Here is a 13,670-nt window from a genome sequence, read left to right as displayed (position 1 = left end):
CTGGGCTGTGTCAGGAAGAGCGTGGCCAGCAGGTCCAGGGAAGGGATTCTGCCCCTGTGCTCAGCCCTGGGGAGGCCACAGCTTGAGTCCTGTGTCCAGTTCTGGGCCCCTCAGCTCAGGAAGGAGCTTGAGGTGCTGGAGCAGGTCCAGAGAAGAGCAAGGAGGCTGGGAAGGGATCCAGCACAAGTGCTGTGAGGAAGGGCTGAGGGAGCTGGGGGTGTTGAGGCTGGAGAAGAGGAGGCTCAGGGGAGACCTCATCACTCTCTCCAACTCCCTGAAAGGAGGTTGGAGCCAGGGGGGGGTTGGGCTCTTTTCCCAGGCAACTCTCAGCAAGACAAGAGGGCACAAGAGGTCTCAAGTTGTGCCAGGGGAGGTTTAGGTTGGACATGAGAAAGAATTTCTTTCTGGAGAGGGTGATCAGGCATTGGAATGGGCTGCCCAGGGAAGGGGTGGATTCTCCAGCCCTGGAGCTATTTCAAAAGAGCCTGGATGTGGCACTCAGTGCCATGGGCTGGGAACCACGGGGGGAGTGGAGCAAGGGTTGGACTTGATGAGCTCTGAGGTCCCTTCCAACCCAGCCCATTCTAGGATTCTATGAATTTCATGTGTACCATCAAAACACAGAAAGCTGACCCCAAGATTCAACTATCTGGGTCACCTTTAGTTTTTTGAATGGCTTTACTGGATTTGCTCCCAGTAACAGCAGCAGCCCAGGATGATTCTGCATGGAGCTCCTGGTACCACAGAGAGATACACTGATGGTTTTTTACTCAAACTTTCAGGGAAATATACAAATTTTCCTGAATAAAATCTGTATCTGCCCAGGTCTGCCCAACTAATGCACTTGAGCAGTCCTGAGTACTTCAGCTTTATTTTGCTTGTGTTAGAAATTGGCTACAATAATCACAAATGCAGATATAATCCCCTGAGAATCCTCACAATCAAAATGGTCTGAAAACTGTAATTGCTGTATGAGAGAGAAAAACTGTAACAGCTGGAGCAGAGCAGCTCTGTAAAATGAAGTGGAAGTGCTGTTGAATTGAGATGTGGAGAAGGTGCAGCTTGGTTTGGATTGGATCCTCCTCTGGTAAATATATAAAAGGAAGAGAGGAGCTGCAGAGGGACCACAACCCCCAGGAAAACCATCCTGCATCCTTTATCCTTAGGTGAGACAACCTGCTAAGTTTTAGGGTTAACTGTGTGTCAGGGTTTAACACTGGCCCTGCAATTAAACCCAATACCAGATGCTCTCTATTAATCTCTCTCTCCTCCCTGATAAAGAAAGGAGAGAGAAGAAGGGAGAGAGACTGATGGGTTGGGAACTAAACTACACAGCTTGAATGGAACAGGAATGATAAATAGGAAAAATGACTAAATCTATACAAATCTACAGGAAAATGGATCCCATGTTCCTCCCCCCTTTCCCCCAATAACTCTCCCATCCCCACTGAGGCTGCAGGGCAGCCCTGGGAAAGTCCAGGCTGGAATCCTGGGGTCAGCAGCAGTTGGGAGCTGGAGGCAGGAACACACAGATTCAGGCTGGCATGGATCAGGAGCACAGGCAGAGGAAGGGATGGAATCCTCCCAGGATGCCAAAACAAACAGGGAGAGGGGAAGAAGGGGAAGCAGGAAGGGGTTTGACCCTGGTGATCCCTCAAATTTCTCCTGAGTATGAGGTGTGTGGGATGGAATACTCTGTTTGGTCAAGTTTGGTCATTTATCTTGTCCCTTCCTCCCTAAGGGAGGGTTCCAGGTGGGACCTTTTTACTCCTTTTCTCCTTCTGGAGGGCAAAATGTTGCTCAGAGCTGAGCAGTTCCTTGGTTCTGCTGTAACTATAACCATGGAGTGGGCTCAGTCCCAGCAGCAGCCACTGCCTGAGAAACTTGCTGTTCATTTCAGCAAGTGCAGCTCCTGACAAGAGACTGAGCTGGAAGCAAAAGGACAGGACAGAAAATCCCCTTTATCCTGCCCCAAACCAGGACACTGTATCACAAACCAGTTTAATATGCTAGTCTGAGAGTGTAAAAATTAAGCATGAGGGAAGGCAAATAGTTGCCAAGCCAGCAGAGAGTGTGTTTTAAATACTGCTCTGTGAAATATCCTTACTTTTGAGGCCCAAATCTCCCTTCCTATCCAACTGTTGACACACGTCTGTCTGTGTCTATGTCTGTGTGTGTCTCTGTGTCTGTGTGTGCATTTTTGCTGGTATGTAGTTGGAACAGATGGTTTGTAGTGTTAGATTAAGACACAGCTGTTAAAATATTAGCATTTTTTCAGATAGGTTTTGTTTGCTCTTCAGAATAACTCTTACCCTATTAATCCAACAGATTATGCTCTTGCTGTACTTTGCATCATGGTGTTTATATTCATGGTTGTATTGGATCCCTGTCATGCTCTGTTTCATTCCCAGCCACATATATCACTTTTCCACTGTTGGAAAGGCCTTACTAAATTACCTGGGTGTTCCTTTTGATTTTCAATTTAGGTAAGAAATATTGGGCAGGGTCAAGAAATGTTCCAAGATGTAGCCAAGCACATCTGTAAATTCATTTGGCACAACTGGTTTTGGGTTTTGATGTCATAGTACATGACAAAGTAGCAGTCCTAGTGGATGTTGCAAGATCATTCCCTCAAGTATTTAGGGTTAGATGCTTTAGGGGCTTTCACAGGAGCAAAATTAAGTCATTTAACCCATGTCCAAGGAGATGTTGAGCCTAAGGTAATGAGGAAAGACATGAGAGGTTTTTGAATGATGGGTCCTGCTTTGAAAACACTGTCAGCTGTTCTAAAGTCCAACAGTAAATTTATTTATTGAGATGACTGAATCTGCCATTGAATTCTCAGTTTTGGAACCAGGAGTTTCTGCTAGCAAGAGACTTTTATCACTGAATTTTAACAGCAGACTGGCTGCCACACTTTTTCTGGATGTTTTATGTGTAGCACGAACCCAAGAAAGCCTTTGGTCTGTTCAAAAGGGTTTTCATGTATGCTTTTCTTATTTTGAATGAGAGAAAATTAACCCGATTTTAAAATGTTCAGTGAAATTATTAATCATTATTTAGTTGCATAATATCAGGTCCCCCTCACTTTGGCTTTGTGCACGTGTAACAGTTGGCTTTGATAATCCTAAAAGTGTTTTCCTACCAAAGTGGTAGGAAAAAGTGGGACCTACACAGTTTTTAAATACTTCCAGGATGGTGACTCTTGGAAGTCACCTCCCTGTATTCCCTTTTTTTCTTGTACTAGGATGGGCCCCATGCTCAGGCCTGCTCCAGCTCCACAAATCCATTCAATTTGCCATTTTGGATTTGCACTGACAAATATCCCCTCAGGAGGCTGGAGTTTGACAGTCTGATTGTTCTCCTGAACACAAACCAACACCAGCTGAAAAGTCCATCTTTTGTGTGTCTGTTCCTGGACATTGCTCTGTTTGGGTTAACAGCTTCACAAGTTTTCCAGCCAAAGATTCTTTTCTTATTTAAGCCTCTACCAAAACTTCAAAGTAGGCAGAGACATCCAGCTTTACACTTTTTCTGGATGTTTTATGTGTAGCACGAACCCAAGAAAGCCTTTGGTCTGTTCAAAAGGGTTTTCATGTATGCTTTTCTTATTTTGAATGAGAGAAAATTAATCCAATTTTAAAATGTTCAGTGAAATTATTAATCCTTATTTGTTGCATAATATCAGGTCCCCCTCACTTTGGCTTTGTGCTGGATTAACAGTTGGCTTTGATAATCCTAAAGGTGTTTTCCTACCAAAGTGGTAGGAAAAAGTGGGACCTACACAGTTTTTAAATACTTCCAGGATGGTGACTCTTGGAAGTCACCTCCCTGTATTCCCTTTTTTTCTTGTACTAGGATGGGCCCCATGCTCAGGCCTGCTCCAGCTCCACAAATCCATTCAATTTGCCATTTTGGATTTGCACTGACAAATATCCCCTCAGGAGGCTGGAGTTTGACAGTCTGATTGTTCTCCTGAACACAAACCAACACCAGCTGAAAAGTCCATCTTTTGTGTGTCTGTTCCTGGACATTGCTCTGTTTGGGTTAACAGCTTCACAAGTTTTCCAGCCAAAGATTCTTTTCTTATTTAAGCCTCTACCAAAACTTCAAAGTAGGCAGAGACATCCAGCTTTACACTTTTTCTGGATGTTTTATGTGTAGCACGAACCCAAGAAAGCCTTTGGTCTGTTCAAAAGGGTTTTCATGTATGCTTTTCTTATTTTGAATGAGAGAAAATTAATCCAATTTTAAAATGTTCAGTGAAATTATTAATCATTATTTGTTGCATAATAACAAGTCCCCCTCACTTTGGCTTTGTGCTGGATTAACAGTTGGCTTTGATAATCCTAAAGGTGTTTTCCTACCAAAGTGGAAGGAAAAAGTGGGACCTACACAGTTTTTAAATACTTCCAGGGTGGTGACTCTTGGAAGTCACCTCCCTGTATTCCCTTTTTCTCTTGTACTAGGATGGACCCCATGCTCAGGCCTGTCACAAATCCATTCAATTTGCCATTTTGGATTTGCACTGACAAATATCCCCTCAGGAGGCTGGAGTTTGACAGTCTGATTGTTCTCCTGAAAACAAACCAACACCAGCTGAAAAGTCCATCTTTTGTGTGTCTGTTCCTGGACATTGCTCTGTTTGGGTTAACAGCTTCACAAGTTTTCCAGCCAAAGATTCTTTTCTTATTTAAGCCTCTACCAAAACTTCAAAGTAGGCAGAGACATCCAGCTTTACACTTTTTCTGGAGGTTTTATGTGTAGCACGAACCCAAGAAAGCCTTTGGTCTGTTCAAAAGGGTTTTCTTGTATGCTTTTCTTATGTTGAATGAGAGAAAATTGATCCAATTTTAAAATGTTCAGTGAAATTATTAATCATTATTTAATTGCATAATAACAGGTCTCCCTCACTTTGGTTTTGTGCAGGAGTAACAGTTGGATTTGATAATCTTAAAGGTCTTTTCCTACCAAAGTGGTTCTATGACAAATTATTTACACACATGGCTACTGCTTCTGACTGAAGAGTCTGTATCATAGAATCATGGAATGGTTTGGGTTGGAAGGGACCTTAAAGCTCATCCAGTTCCAACCCCCTGCATGGTCAGGGACCCCTCCCCCAGCCCAGGGGGCTCCAAGCCCCATCCAACCTGGGCTGAGACACTGCCAGGGATGGGGCAGCCACAGCTTCCTTGGGCAACCTGTTCCAGTCTCTCACCACCCTCAAATTAAAGAATTTCCTCCTAATGTCCAACCTCAGTCTCCCCTCTTCATGTTTGAAGCCATTTCCCCTTGTCCTCTCACTGCACAAGAGAGCTTAAAATTACAATTAGAGTCTGTAATTCCATGTTTTCTGCTGGAAAAGAAAGCATCTGGTTTTTGAATTCTGACCTTGAAGCTAAAGTGCTTCTTGACAGAGTAACTGAGGGAATCTGCAGTTTGCTGACTCTCTTAGATGAGCACTGTGCTGTTGTCATCATCCTGTGAAAATGAGGACAAATTGTAGTCCTCACCTCCTGCACTTCAGGGTTCAGTGCCACAAGAGGCAGTTCCCAACCCCTCTTCCCTCCCCTGCCACCAACCTCCTTTGCATGGATCTGCATTTAAGATTGATTTATGATACCTGAAGGTATCAGATATCTGAAGGGGGATACAAGAAAGCTGGGGTAGAGCTTTTTACCTGGTTTGTAGGGAGAGGACAAGGGGAAATGCTTTCAAACTGGAAGAGGGGAGATTGAGGTTGGAGATGAGGAAGAAATTCTTGAATTTGAGGGTGCTGAGCCCCTGGTTGCCCAGGTTGCCCAAGGAAGCTGTGGCTGCCCCATCCCTGGCAGTGTCTCAGCCCAGGTTGGATGGGGCTTGGAGCCCCCTGGGCTGGGGGAGGGGTCCCTGACCATGCAGGGGGTTGGGACTGGATGAGATTTAAGGTCCCTTCCCACCCAAACCATTCTATGATTCTGTTCTCTGATTCTATATTCTGCCACATCAGCTATGTGAAAAAACCTGACACTATTGGCAAGGTCACACATCAAATAGTACAACTGATCAAACCTTTGAGAAATAAAAGTAAATTCTCTTCAGCAAGAGTACTGGGTGGGGCTTTGGTTGTACTTTAGAAATCCCACTTGCCTGATTTTACCCCACAGTGTGTCAGTGTTTGATGTGTCCTTCTGTGCACTGGTGGCAGTAAAAAGGAACAGGTGAAGTGAATGTCACTGGTGATCTTGGAGCTTGGCTTTCTCCTCACCTGTTTTTTCCCTCACCATTCCAAAAATCCCTTTTTTTATGAGTTCTGAAGAACTCGATCCGGCTGCCGACTCCGTTGTTCACTCTCAAGTTAGCATCAAGCCTTCCTACAAATCTCCTTTCCTTGGAGTCTGGATTGCCAGGAAGCTGAAGAGGAGGCAGCAGTGTGCCCAGGTGGCCAAGAAGGCCAATGGCATCCTGGGCTGTGTCAGGAAGAGCGTGGCCAGCAGGTCCAGGGAAGGGATTCTGCCCCTGTGCTCAGCCCTGGGGAGGCCACAGCTTGAGTCCTGTGTCCAGTTCTGGGCCCCTCAGCTCAGGAAGGAGCTTGAGGTGCTGGAGCAGGTCCAGAGAAGAGCAAGGAGGCTGTGAAGGGATCCAGCACAAGTGCTGTGAGGAAGGGCTGAGGGAGCTGGGGGTGTTGAGGCTGGAGAAGAGGAGGCTCAGGGGAGACCTCATCACTCTCTCCAACTCCCTGAAAGGAGGTTGGAGCCAGGGGGGGGTTGGGCTCTTTTCCCAGGCAACTCTCAGCAAGACAAGAGGGCACAAGAGGTCTCAAGTTGTGCCAGGGGAGGTTTAGGTTGGACATGAGAAAGAATTTCTTTCTGGAGAGGGGGATCAGGCATTGGAATGGGCTGCCCAGGGAAGGGGTGGATTCTCCATCCCTGGAGCTATTTCAAAAGAGCCTGGATGTGGCACTCAGTGCCATGGGCTGGGAACCACGGGGGGAGTGGATCAAGGGTTGGACTTGATGAGCTCTGAGGTCCCTTCCAACCCAGCCCATTCTGTGATTCTATGATTCTATGCCAAGTGCTTTTTTTTCCTCCTTCACTCAGCAAGATAAATTTCGGAAGCAGCAGACCAGGAGTGAATTGTTTATGCTCCTTGCTCCTCTTCTTTTTCCAGGACACAGACATCCCTTGAGCAGGCAGAAATCCCCCAGGAGTCCCTGAGATGCAGATCAGTCTGGGGTGGGGGCAGAATTGGGGGAAAGCAAAGGTTGTTATCCCTAATGCTCCACTTCTTGTAATGGGTATCTTTCTCCTTCCCACAGTGACAAGGGCACTGGAGCATTTTTTTCAGCAGGCATCAGAGCAATGCTCACACTCAGCTTGTACTTGGAAGGTTTTCTTTGCTACCACAGGAGATAGAAATGTGCCATTTAAATGAAAAAAAATATTATTTTGCCAAGGGTTACAGCTCCTGCCCAGTAGTCTCTTACTTGTCCAGACAAGTGTGCTTTATAGTGTCTTCACTTACTAGAATCTGAAATACAGTCCAGAGAACTCTATATTTCAGTTCTCTGTGATCCTCTGGAATTCTCCCAAGCCCATCACAGCAGGCATATGGAGAGTGAGCAGGAAGTCCAAGCAGTCTCAGCTGTCTTATGAAAACTAACACTTCTTGCAAATGGTAGTTGTTACCAGGACCACCCATCTGCATTCACTGCTTCCTGAAATATAAAGATGGCACTTAGGAAAAAGTGCAGATTGACAGATGGGTGCCATCTTCTCAGTGTCTTCTGTAGGAACTTCAGAATTTAAAATGCAGCAGGAGACCTTTTTAAAGAAGAGGAGCAGATGGTGCTGCTTTTTAGTCATATAGACCAAGATGAATGTCATTTGCTGTCTTTTAACTGCTTTCATTTTTATCATACTTTCATAATTTTTTTTTTTCCTCCTGCAATTGAGAAATTAACCTCAGCTGCCTGCTTGCAGGCTGAGAAGCTTAGGATGGGTTGCAAGATTGCTGCCCTTTGACAAGCAAGGCAGGTAATATAATTGCTCTTGGGTTTTCAAGTGAGTTAAAAGGGTGATTGTCTCCTCCCACCTCTAGCGTGAGAAAAATGCAATTTAAAACTACACTAATTACTTGGCATTTTTACTGCTGGAATGCCTTAATGGCTCTTTAAATGTCTAGTTTTAGTACTAAGGTAAAATAATATGAATTTTTTTACTTGGCTGTCCCCGGAGCCATACAGTGCCAATCTAATCCTCATTGCAACCATCATTTTTCCAGCTAATATCAAATGATGAGACACTGGGCATCAGAAGGAGGTGGCTGGGTGCTTCTTAAGGGTTCACACAGGTGATGGGAGAGTGGCTTTTGTTCCATGCTGAAGAGGAAAGCTTAACAGAACTGTGACCCCAATTGGCTTCTCATGCCTGCAACGCTGGGTAAAGCTAAAAATAATTTAAAAAATAATAATAATACCTAAGTTTCTGCAAACAAGGAAGTCAGTGGTGGTGAGGTAAGCTTTGAATGTACATTATGGGAAGCATTCTACACTAAATTTGTCTTGGCACTGTGCATTCAAACAGGCTTGGGCAAATTAGCCTGTTGCCTTTGAAAAGAGAATCAAGTGTCTGGGCACTAAGCTGCAATTCCACAGTCACATTAAACGGATCAAGTGTGGCTTGATTCCAGCAGAAATGGATTTCCTCTTACACACCTGTGTTTTTGGCTCTTTCTGCATCCTGCACTTAGATGGCACTGTCTAGCTCAAGGCCAAGCTGAGTGGAAAACCAGCAGCTTTCTGCTAGATCCAGGGATGGATTTTGGAAGGAGTCAGTGTCCCAGCTCTTTGCCAAGCCCAGCTCTGCTCTGCCTGTGGCTGCACTCCCTGCTCTGCTTTAGGAAGCAGCAGTCAGGTTAAGGCAGGAATCTCCAGTGCAGCCTCATTTGAAGTCAGAGTCAGCAGCTGAGGTGCTCCAGCAGTTGTTGAGCACAAGATTTGAAGTGACAGGAAACATTTCCAGGTTCAGTCTGGGAACCAGCAGGGCTGTGGCTCCAGCAGACCTCGAAGGATTCAGGGGAGTGTTGGGGGTCAGAGGCATTGGAGAACAAATTGCCACTGCCTCAAGAGAACCAGTTCTGCTTGTTGGTGTCTCCAGAGAGCATTCACGAGGTGTCAGAGCTGGGGGTGCAGTTTCATCAGAGAATCACAGAATATCAGGGGTTGGAAGGGACCTCTGAAGATCCTCGAGTCCAACCCCCCTGCCAGAGCAGGACCAAAACTCAGGCAGGTCACTCAGAAATGCATCCAGAGGGGTCTTGAAAGGCTCCAGAGGAGACTCCACAACCTCTCTGGGGAGGCTGTTCCAGGGCTCTGTAACCCTTACAGTAAAGAAATTCTTCCTCATGTTGAGGTGGAACTCCCTGTGCTCTGTCTTGAACCCACTGCCCCTCGAGAAGGTATCAGAAGCAGGAGGCAGAGACCTCCTCAGTCTAACTAGCAGTTGTCTAAAGAGTTAAATCTCTCTGCAACTTCTGTGATCCTCCTCAGGAGGTAGCCTGGAGAGCATTATTGCCCATGGACTTTGAGATACAATTCAAGATTATTTTTTTTCCTAATGAATAGCAAGCTAAAATCAAACATTGGGCAACAGAGGAGGGATCATGTGGCTGCCCTGAGACAGGATGAGCCCCGAGGCAGTTGCTTCCACCAGAGAATTGCAGCAGTAATGGATATTCATAGCATCATTCTTTTCCCAGGAGCCTGAGGGAAGAAAAGTTCCCTCCTTCTGCCTATGAGTTGATGGGAATGCTTCCTCTTCAGCCTTCTCTGAAAAGGGAAATCTAAACAAACGGGGCAGTGAGAGATCCCAAAATAAATCCCATTCAATCGCACAGTAATGTCACTTCCCAAATATCAGCCAGCTAAATGGCTACTGCTCTGTAGAAGAAAAGGTAGAATTTGGTTTATTAACACTCAGTAGTATAAGTCTGAAACTGTGACACAGCTCCAGGGTGTATTTAGAGTTAAGAGTTATTGTTCTTGCTTGGAGACCAAAACAGAATTCGTTAAAAAAAAAATTGAGGGGGGAAATCTATACCTATAATTTTGGCTCTGCTTTGTCCTTCGTCCCCCACTGAAAAAAAAAAACAAAAAAAACCCAAACCAAAGCAAACCAAAAGAGAAGCAAAGGCAAGCAGGAAATTTCTCCTCTCTACTCAAGCATGGCCATTAAAATATTACCCAGAGTTTTGTCTTTGCAGCAGGTAGGAATTGGAATTGCAGGGAGTGAAGGAGCTGGGACCACACTGCTGGGAATGGGGAAATTTCTTAAGGCAACTTTACTCCCAGCAAAGAAAATTCCAAGGAAGAGAGAAAGTGAGAGCTGGGGGAGGTTGTACAGAAGCTGGACTGCTCTCAGGAAAGCAGTGCTACCTGGTTTTGGCATGGTTTTTGGAACACACCACCTGCTTGGCAAAGGACAGGAGGGATGAGAGTGTTCTGGCTCAGGCTGAGAGAGGTCGAGTTGGGAGAGCTGTGAGCACTGGGGTGGAAGGAATTTGTGCAGGCACAAAGGTTTTTTCTCAGAGGTAGAAGGATCAGAGGGTGTACAACTGGAGACAGGTTCTCCAGTGATGTGATCTGGCATATTTTAAATACTTAACTACCATGAGGAGTGAAGTGTTTATCTCTTCTTAAACATTTATCTCTTCCCTTTCTAGCATTCCTCAGGACTTGGCCTGAATTATTGAAGCCAGTCTGGCTACCATGTCTTCTGTCCTCTTCCTTTGCCCTCTGCCTCTTGGGTTGTTCAGCAGTTCCTCAGACACATCCCCTTGGAGCAGTGAGCCCTTTGTCAGGCACCCCTGGAGCAGGGCTTAGTGTCATAACTCACCCTGCATCCCTGGGCAAGAGCATGAAAAAAAGACTTTTAACCTCCCTGGCTTTATTTTTATAGTGAACAACATAATCAGTAGGTGTGGAAGCAACTTTTCACCTTTGGAGCTGCAAAGGGGTAAAGATAATTTTAGAGGCAGATTGAGGTGCTTGCTGCACAAACACTGGTAGGGGCTGCAAGCAAGGGAGTGTTTTTTTTTCTCAATTACACAGAGTGGTCATGGGGTTTTTTTCTTCTTTTGTTTCTCTTCATGATTTTAAATTAAACTGAATCCATAAAATTCATAAGAGAGGTTTTGTCTGCCTGCAGTTGCTATTTTGGGAGACAGAATGGTGCTGGAGAAGCCTGGAGCTGCAGAGAAGCAGAACAGCCAGCACCAAGGGAACAGTCCTATTAAATTTCTCCTGCTTTAAGTGTATTTCTTCAGCATTGTTGGGGTTATGTGTATCTGTGCTGTGTTTTGGGGAGTATGCCAAGGCCAGGCTCAAAACCAGACTTGTTTTCTGCAGTTAATGTGCCCTGGGGGGACTTTTTCAGGGAGACTGAGTTACAGCAGAGTCACTTCTGATGAGTCTTCAGCCCAGCTGCCACCCTGGGTCCCTGCACAAACCCTGCATCAGACCTCTCAGGCCCAAGAAAGGACAGACCTTGGGTTTGATCATCCAGGCTCCTGCAGATGTGTCTTGGAGAATAAATGGCACCATGGACAGCAGGAGAATCAGATCTTTTGGCTGCTGTCTGCACATCCAGAGTGGCTGAGCCCCCTGTCACTGAGCCCTTGGGTTGCTGAAGGGCACAGCCTTGACTTTCAAGACCTGCCTGGATGGATTTCTGTGTGACCTCCCCTAGTTTTGGTCCTGATCTGGCAGGGGGTTGGATTCTGTGACCTTCAGAGGTCCCTTCCAACCCCTGACATCCTGTGATTCTGTGCAGGCACTGCCCTTACCACCAGTGCTCTTGCAGCCTCTGGGGCCATTGCCAAAAATCACCATCTGCATCCCTCTTTGTGGGCATTTCCTTTCTCAGTTCCAATATTCCCTCAGACACCATTGCCCAGTGTCCTTGGGAGTTCTGGACCAGATTGCCCAGAGAAGCTGTGGCTGCCCCCTCCCTGGAGGTGTTCAGGGCCAGGTTGGATGAGGCTTGGAGCAGCCTGGGCTGGATCAGAGGTGTCCCTGGGCATGGCAGGGGGGTTGGAGGGGATGAGCTCTGAGCTCCCTCCCAACCTCAGCCATTCTGTAACCTGTTACAACAGCCACCTGTCCCCACTAGGATCAAGAGGACACAAGGAATTCCTGGTGCCTTTCCATTCCCTGGCACTTGCTTTACTATTTTTCCTTTGCTTTGCAGTAGCCACGGCCTGGAGCTGTGTTTGCAGTTTTCTCCTGAGCACATCTTGAGATCATAGAATCCTAGAACCAGGTTGGAAGGGACCTCAAGGCTCACCTGGTCCAACTCTTCTCATGCAACAACCCAACCCCATGGGGAGCTCCAGGCTGGGCACAAAGTGGCTGAGAGCAGCCAGACAGAAAGGGACCTGGGAGTCTGGATTGCCAGGAAGCTGAAGAGGAGCCAGCAGTGTGCCCAGGTGGCCAAGAAGGCCAATGGCATCCTGGGCTGGCTCAGGAAGAGCGTGGCCAGCAGGTCCAGGGAAGGGATTCTGCCCCTGTGCTCAGCCCTGGGGAGGCCACAGCTTGAGTCCTGTGTCCAGTTCTGGGCCCCTCAGCTCAGGAAGGAGCTTGAGGTGCTGGAGCAGGTCCAGAGAAGAGCAAGGAGGCTGTGAAGGGATCCAGCACAAGTGCTGTGAGGAAGGGCTGAGGGAGCTGGGGGTGTTGAGGCTGGAGAAGAGGAGGCTCAGGGGAGACCTCATCACTCTCTCCAACTCCCTGAAAGGAGGTTGGAGCCAGGGGGGGGTTGGGCTCTTTTCCCAGGCAACTCTCAGCAAGACAAGAGGGCACAAGAGGTCTCAAGTTGTGCCAGGGGAGGTTTAGGTTGGACATTAGAAAGAATTTCTTTCTGGAGAGGGTGATCAGGCATTGGAATGGGCTGCCCAGGGAAGGGGTGGATTCTCCATCCCTGGAGATATTTCCAAAGAGCCTGGATGTGGCACTCAGTGCCATGGGCTGGGAACCACGGGGGGAGTGGATCAAGGGTTGGACTTGATGAGCTCTGAGGCCCCTTCCAACCCAGCCCATTCTGTGATTCTATGATTCTATATTATTGTTTATCTGAGATGTCCCAGCACCTCATTGAGCTGAGACTTCAAACTTCCCAAAGTGGGGGAATCCACCCCTTCCCCTGGGAGACCATTCCAATCCCTGACTGTCCTCAGAGTGAAAAACTTTCCTCTTGTGTCCAATGGGAATCTCCCCAGGAGCAACTTGTGCCCATTGCCCTTGATTGATCCACTCACAGTTCTTCCTCTGGGCTCTTCCTCAATGGCCACAGCTTTCTGCAAATCAACCACAACCTTGCAGATCTTTTAATTAAGGTGAAGTACAGCAAAAGAGAGATGTCTGAAACATCTGTTCCTAATGGAAAGCCTGCCAGAGGAAAGCAGCAGAGTATTTGTCAGCAGAATTTGAAATTTAGGTAGGTGCAAAAGTACAGTGGCTGGAGGGAGGACTTTGGAGGGGCAGGGGGTGGTGTCAGGCATTGAGCCATTAGCTTATTTTCATAAAGATATAACTTCATTTTCTTATTTTTGAAGTTCTCTGAAAACAAGCAAAGTTAGACACTTCCCAAAATAGAAGTGGAGTTTTCCTTTGATTTTTCCTTTCCATCAAATAATGG

The 13,670-nt window shown here is 46.6% G+C and overlaps 1 protein-coding gene across 2 annotated transcripts in view; it reads left to right on the top strand.

The window, feature by feature from the left end:
* FZD3 (frizzled class receptor 3) overlaps positions 1-13,670 on the top strand; it is an 80,595-nt gene that overhangs the window by 26,662 nt on the left and 40,263 nt on the right. The window contains exon 1 of one of the 2 annotated variants that reach the window (XM_071742243.1): positions 13,283-13,469. The exons of the other annotated variant lie outside the window; for it this stretch is intronic. The gene's annotated coding sequence lies outside the window, so the exon portion shown is untranslated. Of the gene's footprint in view, positions 1-13,282; positions 13,470-13,670 lie in introns of those variants that run through there. 2 annotated transcript variants of the gene reach the window in all.

This window comes from Heliangelus exortis, chromosome 3 (assembly GCF_036169615.1).
Source record: "Heliangelus exortis chromosome 3, bHelExo1.hap1, whole genome shotgun sequence".
In the NCBI taxonomy this organism is placed as follows: domain Eukaryota; kingdom Metazoa; phylum Chordata; class Aves; order Apodiformes; family Trochilidae; genus Heliangelus; species Heliangelus exortis.
This window is presented reverse-complemented; position numbering and strand designations above follow the sequence as displayed.